This window comes from Neltuma alba, unplaced genomic scaffold (assembly GCF_004799145.2).
Source record: "Neltuma alba isolate B1F8T4 unplaced genomic scaffold, ASM479914v2 tig00013361_pilon, whole genome shotgun sequence".
NCBI classification, from domain to species: domain Eukaryota; kingdom Viridiplantae; phylum Streptophyta; class Magnoliopsida; order Fabales; family Fabaceae; genus Neltuma; species Neltuma alba.
Window position 1 is genome coordinate 59,093 of NW_021637626.1, and position 13,559 is coordinate 72,651.

At 34.7% G+C, this 13,559-nt stretch overlaps 1 pseudogene; it reads left to right on the forward strand.

The window, feature by feature from the left end:
• The first annotated feature begins 1,920 nt into the window (after positions 1-1,920).
• On the forward strand, positions 1,921-13,458 carry LOC114736716 (phosphatidylinositol-3-phosphatase myotubularin-1-like; annotated as a pseudogene).
• Positions 13,459-13,559: the final 101 nt, after the last annotated feature.

Consider the following 13,559-nt stretch of genomic DNA (forward strand, 5'->3'; position numbering starts at 1 on the left):
TGATTAGAACACAGGAAAGAAGAAATATAGCTGTGTCATTTGCTTAAAATTTACTCTCTAGGCGAGGGATGACGTGTAAATCGTTTTTAACTCTGTTCAAAGTACAGTCAATTACTCCAATTGGGATCTTGGTTAGATATAATATATTATATACTCTTTCTGTTCTTAATATAGGGTCTAATTGTTAAATTGGTTTTGGTCCTAAATATAAGACTAATATTTCATATTTATCAATTTTATCTAAATTATCTTTTTAGATACTCTTTCAATTATAATTAAGTAGAAGAAAGAGAATTGGTGTTAAAAAAGATGATTATAGTATTTTAGGAAAAACATGTCACGTTTTTTATAATTAACTAACTTACTAACTTCTTTAATCTAATCAAATTAGTTAAATAGATCTTATATTAAGAACTAGAAGAATAAATAATTAACAAATCTCGGCAAACTGCAGGATGACAAATTAAGTAAAAGACAATAACACTAAAACAAAACAAAACAAGCACTGTGCGTTGTCTGCTAACTGCTATTACCAAAAAAGGAACTCGCTATCAGAAAAAAAAAGAAGAAGCTATATATCACCCCAAAAAAAGAAAAAGAAAGAGGAACTGTATCATTTGCAATTTGCAAATATCACTTCTAGTTATAAGTTTATGAAATATATATATAATGAAGAGACTATATTTCTAAAAACATTTAAAATTTCAAAGTAAAAGATATCAGATTTTGTAGTCCCAGTATTTAAAAAAAAAAAAATTAAGCCATATCATTTGGTGCAATAACATCAAATATAATAATTAGAATGAACTTTTGAATTTGCACTTATCTCAAAATAAGCTGCAATTTTAATATTCTATATTGATTAATTTATTATTTATATTGATTAAAAATTTAAAACTAAAATGTTGAGAGAGGACAGGAAAACAGTGATAGGGTAGAAAAGTACATGCAACCCCTATGAAGATATTTTGATCTTCTCATGCAAATACAACATATCACGTGTGTACAGTTCTCCAGGATTTCCACTTTGTTTTTTAAATTCTTATTTAACCAAAAAAACACTATTTTTTGGGGCCGAAAAGAACTCTTATCTATTTATGCACGGATTTTTTTAAAAAAAATTAGTCTAAGCTTAAGGAAAATGTTCTCTTAAATAAAATAGTTTTAAAATATTTTCTCATTTGTAAATAAAATGGACTCTCCTACTTTTCTACCATCGAAATGAATTTCTCTTGTTCCTATAACACCATAACATTCCTTATCTGATACTACTTTAGTCCTTTATTTTGTTTTGTTCTTAAATATCAGACCCCAATTCATTTTGTTTATCATATTTATGTATTTTTTTTTCTATTGAAGTCTTTCTAATAATAATAGTTCTAGCCAATACATTTGATTAATAATAATATTTTAGAAAAGACAGCATATATTTATTACAAATACTTAACTTAACTTATTTTTTTAATCTTCTTAAATAAATCAACTAGCTCTTATGATTAGGACCGGAGGTAATCATTTGTTGATTCGGTAAGTTTAATTTCTCATATTTACAGTACACTTATTAAAGTATTAAACTCTCTTATACATTTAAAAAAAAAGAAATTCTTTTAAAAACAATATATTGAGAGATTTTAATTTAAAAACCCAACCATTATTGATCTTAATGAAAGGTGTTATGGCCATTTAAACATAATGTTTGTAACTCTATATGAATACAAAAGGCCATCTCTAATTGCCCTTGTTATAATTAAAAAAATACAATTTATTCTAAGTAATGTTTATATATTATTTAATTTTGATTTCTAAAATAACTATATTTGGGAAAAAAATTATACAACTTAAAAATTTTTAAGATATGTTTCTCTCCATGTTGGCCAACATTTGCTACCAGCCTACCAGGGGGGCTAAGCAGTCCATGAAAAGAGGACCCCTTCTTTGAACGGCAGGTGAGCCTTCGCCGCGCGCTCTTTCTCCAGGACGGTGTCCCCGTGTCGCATTGCATACTAGTGGTGGTGGTGGTTCCCTCTTCGCCGTCATGGCCGCGCCGAAGCCACGCAACACTCGATCAACGTCTCTCAGGGACGCCTCTGACTCCTCCAAGATGGAGGGCACGGGTACATGGGATGCCCTCCAATGGACCAAGTTTCAGGTTTCCTCCTATTTGAATTGAATTTTCAATTCACTTCTTTCTGTTTCTTCTCTACGTTCTCAATCCATTTGTTTGCCTTTTTTTTTTTTGGTGTGTGAATTTATCTGCAGCCTGGTTCACGCAACGTTTCGCATGCCAATTTAGATTTCTTGCTGGAGGAAGAAAACATCATAGCCCAGGTATGCAGTGCTTTTACTCTTTACGCCGCAATTGCATTACCTTTTTTCCTTTTTCTGCTCGCTCGCTGTTTGTTGCACTACTTTCTTTGCTCTGTGTAACGTGATCACCGAGCAGAATCTGCATAATATGTGGAATTTAAGGGTAGTAAAAAGAGTGGCAGGATGACTTTGGATACTCTCATACCATATTATGAATCATACAAACTCAATAACATGATTGAATTACCCAAGTAACCGTCTCCTCTTGGACACATAACAAGTCAAACTTGAAGTACTAATGCTTGCGATCCTTGGACAGGATGCATACAAAGCAGTGCAAGTGTACGACCAAGATGGACTAATATATCAAGTTTGAAGAAAATGACAAAGAAATCACAAGTTATTAGTGTGTGGATAAATATTTTTAAGCAGTTTTCAAAACCCTTATCTTGTAAGAATTAGGATGAAGATATACCCAAGTAAACAAATGCTTAGCGAACGTCCCCTGTAATTCATGTCTTAGCAATATTATAAATTTTATAATTGGCTGGTCATTGACATGAAGTTCTGGTTCAAGATTCCTTGGTTGATCATGGTTGAATCTTGTCAAACAAGTCATAATTACATTATTATATTTTTATTCTGTATATTAAAATATTATATGAGGAAGCAAAAAAAAAAAATTTTATAGTTTTTATTCAAATCCAAACATGTCATATACAACTTCAACTCTAAACAAACAACCGATAATATATTGTAACATTTGTTGAGATTAAATCCATATTTCAGGAAAACCATCACCATTGTCAGATTCCATCCTAACTACCTATGTAACATTAGAATACAGGAAGAAAATGTTTAGCCTGGGAAAATTATGTGTTTTTGAACCAACAACCAAAAAATGAAAAAAAGAAGCATCGAACAGCTGGAGCCTAACCTGCTCATTTTTCCCCCTTTTGCTGTAGGGAAAGCATATTCATTATTCATTTGTTTTCTTCTTGCTGCTCTCCCCAGAAAAGAGAAAGACTTTCTATTTTTGGAGATTATCTAAGCTATGGATTCCCGAAATGACTTCTTGGTGTGGACATTCCGAAACATTTTTTTTCTCCTGTTGAACTGTTTGTTTATATCCAATTTTGATAACACTGCTGCTAATTTATTAGCATGGCTGTTAAGGGTGTCTAGTGGTGTGACGTGCACGCCATGTGTCAATACAATAAGGGCCACTTTTGGGAGTCATTTTAACTTCTGTTTGCACACTCCCTGCCTTTCAACGCCTCATTCACTTCATTCATTCTTTCTTGCATCCTTTGTGGCTACGCGTCCTGTTTGTGTCCTCGAGTGTTTACTTTTTCTATCTCACCCCCTCTGCCCTTACCTGTTATTTATCTCTCCTCTTCTGGTTATTTCTTCTCATTCTCTGTATAAGTTAGATGTAGGGTTATGGGGATACTGCAGCAACCAGTGTGCTCTCGAGTTTTGAAAGAATTCTTGAGACTGACAAAGCACACATGCATTCGACCATCATTATTAATTAGTTCTTAGCATGTTTTAAACAAATACCTCATCCTCAATATTGGTGACTCAACTGAAAAATAGATTGAATTATATACTTATTCATTACTTTAACTTTCTGACCCTAAAAAATCCAGCCAAAGGATTATACTAAGTCAATATAAGTCAGCTAATATGATGGTTTATCTCAGCTTGTATCTAGAACTTCTCAAGGGACTATTAACATCTATCGTCATTAGAAATTCAAGTCCCAGTGTTTTAATTTACATTTATTATAAGTGAATCTATTCTAGACGAAAATTATCTGCATATGATGTTTATGTTCAGGGACATGGCGTTGTTCTTATTAATTCAGATGATGCAGGCACATTGGTGGTCACAAATTTTCGTCTTGTTTTTCTGGTAAGTCCTTCAGATAATATTTCGTCATCTGAAATTTAGATTTTGATTAGGCATTATGATGTTAGGACAGGACCTAGAGGTGTGACTTAGAATCACCCACCCCCCAGTAAGGTGATAAACATAATAATGTTTGTCTGAAATTCTTGCTTAGTAATTTTGGGAGAATGAAAAGCTTCGAAGACCAAGAACAAATATGAAAACAGGACTATTATGTTAGTACTGAGACTTTTTTTTCCTTTATTAGCAAGAAAACAGAAGAAGGAACCTCTGTGGAGATTCAGAAATGAAGCTGCAATGAAGGATGATTGCAGAACTCCTGTTAACTATAAATGAATTGAATTTCCACTCTGAACAATACACAGTAGCCTAGGTATTTATATACATCTATATGCATCATAAATAAGCCTTGTATTTTACAACCGACTCATTCTGATTAACACACCATAGTGATATGGTTTGACCTACCATTAATAATGATTATGCTGTTCCCTGATTGCTTCCCCATGGGCCAAACCCATTATGACAGAATTCTCCTGTGCTCTATTTTCTGGCGTGTTTTCCTCTGTCATTTAGTCACTATGTCACACAATTCTAACAACTCATCTCTGACTTTCGATTCTATTTTCCTAACTATTGTGAATAATTCGAATGTAATTGATAGATGATTCCAATAGGAGAGCAGTACATAAATAGGATCAGATTTCCTCATAATATATTTGGAATTCTGATCACATTAAATGAAAATTAAGGGAGAGAAATCCCATTGATATGGGACCGTGATTCTAGGGATTAAAAATAGAAACAACAGGTAATTGGGGATCTGATTCTAACGGCTAGAAGAGATTTGATTTGATTTGATCTGATCTGATCTGATCTGATTCTGACACTAACTTTTATTGTGTTCCTGTTAAATATCATTGCATTCGCCTTTATTGAAGCGCATGAGTCCTGATAAAATAAAAATATTCAGTTTCTGAGCATTTGTTGCTGAATATATTAGCTTTTATATTTTTGTAATCCATGTCTGCAGGTGCTAGATTTTTTTTTTTTTTTCCATCTGCATGTTTACTTTACTGAGTAATGTCCTCTGATGTGCTCTTACTTTTTCTAGAGTGATCGAACTAGAAATATTATTGCCCTTGGAACGATTGCACTTGCAACAATTGAGAAGTTTAACAAGATAGTAAGTTTTCAAATCAAATGTACAATTTATGCTGTAGATTTCTTTATTCTGCATGTGCTCAGTTATATTAAGCATAACCATCTTTCCTTTTTAGCCTATTTCACATATGCTAAGTACATTATTTTTGCTACTGGTTTTGTATGTTCATATAAGCAGAGCCACAGGGAATGGATGTTCATATTATCTTTTTTTTCCATATTGATTTGTGTAATATTATTAATCATTATCTATGATGTATTTTTCAAATTTCAACCAGGTGATCTATTTATGCATCGAATTCCATGTTGTTTTCCTCTTTTATCGTGTTTGCATTCTACTTTTACTTGATTTAAAGCTTTTCGCTGTCCTTTACCTGTAGGCTGTAAAGATGCAGTCAGCCAATCGTCAATTAGACAAGACACCCCCACAAAGACTGCTCCAGGTTATTGGTATGATCTCAAATAAGTTTCTCTAAATAAAAGTTTCCTTTACATTCTCGAATTATTGAGACCACTATGCAAAATCTCCTCCAAGTGAGCATAGAGAAAGACTACTGCTGAAGAGGGTAAAAATACAACAAAGTCGATGAATCCCTTTGTATGTTGGAGATAGTAACATTATAAGAAAAGCATTGGCTGAGATCTTGAGAAATTATATAGTTATACCCTATGAGAGTCCTTGAAAATTTGAGCATTTCCTTTAAACCTAATATGCTAAAGGATTTCTAAGCATGCACAACACCATCAAATTGGGCCTCTTCATTGTGATGAAAATCACATTCCATGTGAAATTGCTGTGGAAGTTAGTACTGACCCAATGCATAACAAGAACTGAGAATTATTATTCCATCAAGAAGTTGCTGCTTTAAAGTGTTGAAGCAAATAAACTTACATGATGTTTATGGATTAGATTGGCGCAATATAATGCTTGTAGGTTTATCAAAATGATAAAATGGAAGAATGATCTTTTAATTAATTGGAATTTGGGGGTGTTATAAGTTATGGCATGCTACAAATTCATATTTATTTCCAATCTGATTACGTTTTGTTGCAGTTAAAGTTAGTTTGATGGACGAATGTGGTGGCGGCTAACAATGAATGACAAGTTATTATAGATTTTATTCTTTTATGAGATTATTTCCTTGTCAAGAGAATGGTTCTTGGTGTAGAGATGATGTTTTCAATGCAATCCTTGAAATTCTCTCTCCCAACAACAAATAATCTACATGATCGTTAAACAGCTAAAAATAAGCTGACATCAATGAGATTTACAATATGCCCAGAGTTAGAACTTTGACAATGAGTGGAGGGAATTTTATTATAATGGTGTTTGAATAAGAAATATTATTTGTTAGGGTATTTATAATTGGATAGTTTATTTTTCCACCACTCATCTTAAGTTCCCAATTAGTTTAAGTCTCCTCCTCCTCCTCCTCCTCCTTCTTGTCTGCTTCTTCAATCAAACGGCTTATTCAAAATCTGCTGAGCCACTTCATAATGCAGAACAAAGGTGGTTATTTATCCCTGAACTTCTGCCAGTTTTGGTTTGTTATCTTAATGTTGCTTATAATTAAAAAAAAAAAATATTGATTAGAGGAGGATAGAAGTAAAAAGCACATGACAAACTGGGAAAAAAACAAAATGAAACAATACATCAGCCCAAAGAGCCTTCCAATTTTTTACTATGGAAACAGATATAACCCTTAAAAAATCTTAATCTTGTAGGGGCCCAGGACAAACCTAGAAAAACTGACTTATCCTCCAGAACTTCCATGGCTTAAAATCTTTGATGTAGAACTCTGGTCATTGATCTCTAGTATAAGCTACCATAATACTGCAAATAATGCACTACTTTGTAAATCCTTGCAACATCCTTACCATTCGTCTTCCTATTATATTCTGTTCTCTATTTAATGTTTTGCTTTATTCTTTGTTAGCTTTGTCTGATTATTTATATTTTCTCTTCTGTGTAGGAAAAGATATGAGAATTATCGTTTTTGGTTTCAGGCCTCGTACAAAGCAGGTAATTCTACTGGACAGTAATCATGGCATTCATAACAGATTCTTTTTTTTTTTTTTTAAATCCTGAAGGCATTCTTTGTAGCCCTTATTCTCTACAAATGGCGCATATTTTTCGTGTAGAAGTACAATTATGCTTTCCCCTGCTTGGCTCTGCATGCAAATTTTAAACCATAGGATTACCTATGTCATCTTCTGTCATCACAAGCCAAACGGTTAGCTTTTTGTGCCTCAAAATGTGCCACTCCAACACGCGCTTGGCCCATCTTAGATGCTTCTGAAAGTACGGATGGTGTTTCAAAATGCTAGCATTATAAAGCCCCAGTTCCTGACCTCAAATGAGTTGAATGAGTTACATCCCCTAAACATTTGTTTTGAGTTTTGAAGCATGAAACAGCTAACCATCATGCATGAGTGGCATTTTTGCTCAAATAGTCAATAATTTCCGTTTCTTAATAGTCTAACTGAACTCTTATGGTAAGGTTACTTGTTATGGTTAACATAAAAGGATTCCTCAAGAAATAGTTACATGATCTTACATTGGTAAATTGTTTTTAGTTGCTGAGATTGTGTTGTGAACTACGAGTGGATGCTGTCACGTTCTTCCTTGATGTGAAGGTTTTAATTTTTGTTATTAAATTTTACAGAGGCGTGTCATATTTGATGCCTTACTAAGAAGTACAAAGCCAGCTGTACTATGGGATCTTTATGCATTTATATGTGGACCTTCTAAGTTTACTAACTCTAACCCAAAGGTGCGCCTACTAGATGAGTATTTCCGGCTTCTTGGAAAACGCTTTTACCGTGCTTCAAGCAATATGATTGAAAGTGGATCCTTTACCTTGTCAAATGACTTGTGGAGAATAAGTAAAGTGAACTCTAACTACAACGTGTGCCAGAGTTATCCTTTCGCTTTGATTGTACCAAAGACCATAAGGTATATCACTAATATACAAATGTTCTATTTTTTCCAAGATTTATTTTGCTGAACCATTTGTTCGACAACTTTACATGATCTTGATGCTAGTGATGATGAAGTGCAACAAGCTTCCAGCTTTCGTGGTAGATGTCGGGTTCCTGTAGTTTCATGGTGCCACCCAGGTATACGTGTAGTCATGGTTCTGCTATTTTCATTAATTGAGAATTTTGTGCTTCTTATTTTGATTTTGGTTTCTTCTAATTATTTTACATTTGATATCTCAATTCAATACTATTGCCTTAATGCAAGTGACAACTTATAGATACGGAGCGGTTCTTGCACGTTCATCCCAACCTTTAGTTGGCCTCATGATGAATATGAGGAGGTACTACAGACTATTTAATCAAACCTACCATGTGAATGCCAAATGAGAAAGGTTTTGTGGTTTTTGGTGGACGTTTGGAGGGATCGGACTGTCACTATTTTTTAAAGGATTATGTATAGTACCAATGACACATATGACAATTCAGTGTTTGATAATGGGTTTTTTGCTTCATAAATAGTGATTTGCTTTTGTGTACTTACCTGCAGCAATGCAGATGAAAAGCTCGTCGCTGGATTATGTGGCAAACTTTATGATGGCTCGCGCAGGTAAGACTGTAGTTTCCTTCATAATATGTCCATCAACATGTTACTCCTAGCAACATGAGTAAAACTATCACATGCGTCTATGACTCACCTAGACTTGGTAAATATTGCATTAGATGTTAATTAGTGAGGGCTTCCTGATGTAAATTACTTTCCGTATTAATTAATATCATTATGAACAATGTTTCTGTTGAATCTTATAGTAGTACGGTGCCAAAAGTTTACTTTATCACTGACAGTAGAGTAGGCTTTTTCCAGTGGTCATGTTTTTAATAACTTAATGGGCAATTAACTTGCTTGTTTTTTCTTCTTTTAGGAAGCTTTATATTGCTGATGCAAGACCGAGGAAAATGCATTAGCTAATGGGGCCATGGGAGGTGGTTCGGAATCATCTTCAAATTACTTTCAGTGTGAGGTCTGTAGAAGTCTTGACCTGTCCGCGTATGATTTCTTTTAGTCATAAATGTAGCCACATATTCTAAACATCTGTCTCCTGATATATCATCAGGTAGTTTTTTTGGTATAGACAACATCCATGCAATGAGAGAAAGCTTTGCTCGGCTAAGAGAATACCTAGACACTCATGGCAAATCATCATCAGATGGAATGTCATCTTTCTTGGTTAGTCTAAGAATCTTAAGAGAGGTCTAGTTATTTGTTTCCTTGGTATATTGAGTAGGGCTAGGCCATTGATTACAAAGGTTTTTGCACTGGATTCCTCCAAAGGAGTAATGGGTTTGCACATTGCGGGATTGAAATTGAAACACCTGTTGTCATGGTTGATATCAGAAGGATAACTCTGGACCCTGACATATGCATAAATGTTATCTGATTTCTTTCACGATTCATCCTTTTATGTGACTAAAGTTTAATCTCTCTCCTGGAAACGATGTCAATTGATGTTGTCATTCTTAAATTATCTCCATTTGACTGTATAGCTGTGAGAAGAATTCCATGCTGAAAATATGTTACTAACCGGTAATTTGTTCCAGATAATGGTTCTTCTCCGCTTGATGTTTGTGACATTCATCTTGCTTACAATTTTATGGGGAAAATGTTAGCTTAACTATGTTGTGGCGAGAATCTGAATTAATGACATTTTTAATGCTATTTTACATATGTCAAGGATGATCATCTTATTTGTTATGCACTACATTATCTTTGAGCAGTTTTTCTACCAACTCTGTTTTTCTGTGGGCTCAAGGGAAGCCACTTTGAGGTCCCAAAGAAAGAACACAATTACCAAAAAGTCCCAATGACAAGTGAGCAGCATGAATCTTGTCATTTCCTGCATTAGAACTTGTCATTCACTTGTTATGGGACATTTTAGTTAACACCTCTTTGTTTTGGCAAGAATTTCAGTGAATGGCATTTTTATGCTATTCTATTGGACTTTAGCAATATTATCGTATTTATTATGGGTTGGATGATTTTTTTGTATGGGTTTTACCAACTATATGTGTTTCTATGGGGTTTATAGAGACATGGTGGGTCAACATGGGGTGGAGGCAATCTAAGTAGTATGTCTACTTCAGTATCTACTCTTGGGGACAGTGGATGGCTACTACACGTTCAAAGTGTCTTAGCTGGTGCTGCTTGGATTGCTGCTCGCCTTCATATGGAAAAGGCTTCTGTTCTTGTACATTGCAGGTGCATATAATTGTGTATTTTTCAGTTTGCTGTCCATAGTCAAATTGATTTGGTATTTAAAATCCAAGTCTGTGCTTTGATCAGTGATGGCTGGGATAGAACAAGTCAATTGGTTTCTCTTGCTGATTTGTTACTTGATCCCTTCTATCGCACATTCACAGGGTTTCAGGTAATGACTTTTATTACTATTCTATTAAGGAGCTATTTGGTATAACAGTGTCTTAAATTCTCTTGTATATTCATGGCATGCTGTAGGACGCTCAAGTATAATAATATTGTGGTATTTGTCAAAAAGTCACATGCGATGGTATGGTTGAAACTTGATAGAGAAAAAGAAAGGATACAACAACAACAACATACCCTTATTTCACTAGATAGGATTGGTTACATGAATCGTACAACACCATTAGGCTTTATCAACAGCCAAATTTTTGGGTAGATTGTTAATCGAAAGATCTCACTTAATAGTTTCATAGAGTGTTATGTTTGGCTTTCCTCTACCCCTTTTCAGAGGACTCCATACCTTTTGCTAGAATAAGGGGTAGAAAGAGGGAACGAAGGAGAAAGTGGGTATGGAAGTCTTCTAGAATCAAAATCTAATTCTAGAAGTAGGAGATTTCCCGAAGTTTTCTGAATAGTACTTCATTCATGTCCTTGGCAGAATGCTTAATATGATATTATAGTCTGACACAGTAACTAAAAATAACTTTCATGCCCTAGATGCATGAAACTGATAATAACATATGGTAACTGACAAGACATTTGTAATGGTTAACAAAAGACACATAACATGGGTCCACATTTAGACATAAAACATAAAACACAAATATTACAATATCTAATCCTAGATAAGTCTTCATCTGAAGCGGAGCTGCCATGCCTCTTCTAAGACTAAACTAGTGAAGGAAGTTAGTTCTTATCATAGTACCTCCGTTTTGCCATGTTTTTTTACTATGTTTTAACATGTGATATATCCTTCTAATCGTAACTATCCTCCTAATTTTTTGCTTGTTTCCATTGCATCAATTTGGGTCATGAGACAGACTGTCGTCTCCTTCTGTTCTAATACGTCATGTATTGGCCTTCTCAAGAAAGTAATAAGAAATGACACTGTTCTGTCATATTTCTTCTTTCTTCCTATTGCTTTCGTCTGCATTTAAAATTCCATGTTAGGTTTACAATTGGTACAGCAAGGACTTTGGGATTGAATCCCCACTCTCCCTGGGTGGGTTTTTCTGTTGGGGGTTGCTTACCTAGATGCGATCCAAACGTATCACTGTTGCCTTTTGGTTTGGATGACTACAAAACATCTGACTTACCAATGTACCAAACACAAGCACTTTGGATGCTTCCCCAATACCTAGGATGAAAAAGATTGTGGGGTAAACAGCTCCGGTATGCATCTATTCCTTGGGAGGTATATTAAAGAAGCAGTCCTTCCACATTCTTGCAGTTTGTTTCTGGTTTCATTCTAGTTCTACATTTAACTTCGGACAAATCACTTTTCATCATGCGTGTCATATGTGGAAACTATAGCAATGACCTTAGATCTTTCTGTTGTGCTTTTGTTCTTCAAAGTCTCTTCCTCATGCAGGCACTTGTTGAAAAAGACTGGCTAGCATTTGGTCACCCATTTTCAGATCGTATGGGAACGCCCTCAGTCTCTGGAAGTGGCAGCATGCCTTTTGAGTTGACTAGACAGTCTTCTACTGGAACTTGCCCTTCACCACCCATGCGCCAGTCATCATTCACATCTCAGTCATCCGCCTCTCATGCACAGACTTCAAACCACTACTCTCCCATTTTTTGCAGGTTTGTTTCTTTAATAACATCTAGGTATCGTTTAATTGATGCCTGTAATTTCAATTGTTCAACTTGGTTAGAGTCTCAGCACTTCTCTTTTTATATAGGTCTCTCCCTCATTGTCGTCCATAATCTTTTTGTTGCCTGATTTTAGACAATTGTTTGATGGTTATGTTTTGCATTCTTATTGACGACTTTTTAACTAATTGATTTTACAAATTTCTCAATTATGAAAAGTGTCCAATCATACTTGTCAAATATTTACTCTCAGCACATATTTTGCTTGAAAGGGAAGTGAGTGTAATTTTCCAAAATAGAGATATAATTCATGTAATTTAGGTATCTTTCAAGGGGACCGAGAGTAATTTACCAAAGAAAACATAGGGGCGTGAAGTGGCACATTAGCGGGATATTAAGAACTTGGAAGCTCCAGCATCTGTAAATTTTAGAAGTGGAAAGTAGAATTAAATGGTAGTTTCTCCATACAGTGGCCGTTAATGAGATAAGTTCGTGCATCTAATAAGGGAGATAGTGGAATCACAAATTTTTATTTCTTTTAAGTTAGAAGTTGGTCCAAAATGGATTGGTGGCTGGTTACTGAGTTATCTGCTCTGGCTACTAAAACTATGATAAGAAATACATGTTTTTGCAGGTTTAAAAGTATAAAAGTTGGATCAAATTTCAAAAGAAAATACTTGAGGAAGCATAATAGTTTGCTTGTAACGTGCAATTGAGCGTTATTGTACTCGTTAGATGGTTTCTGTCTTCAACTTGCTTTACAAAGTGATGATAATTTAACTGAAATTGAAAATGAAAGTTTTTTATGATTAATTTGTTGTCTGTCGCCACAGTAACCTCAGTCTAGAAGCTAGCATAATGTCTATAGGTCTTCTCTCCATGCTTCACCTGCTGGTGCAGGTTGTACACTGCATAGCACTGAGTGTCCAGACTCTGGTGTTCATGTAATATTGACTAATGGTCTGCTTTTGTTTCTCTTCAGTGGGTTTGATTGTGTTTCTCAACTATTGCTGAATGTATCCTTTTGCTTTTGAGTTCTCCTCGGTACATGTCACTCTTCCATGTCTGCCGTTTCTGATGTTCTATATACGGAGATTTCTTATCTATGTTTGGTTTT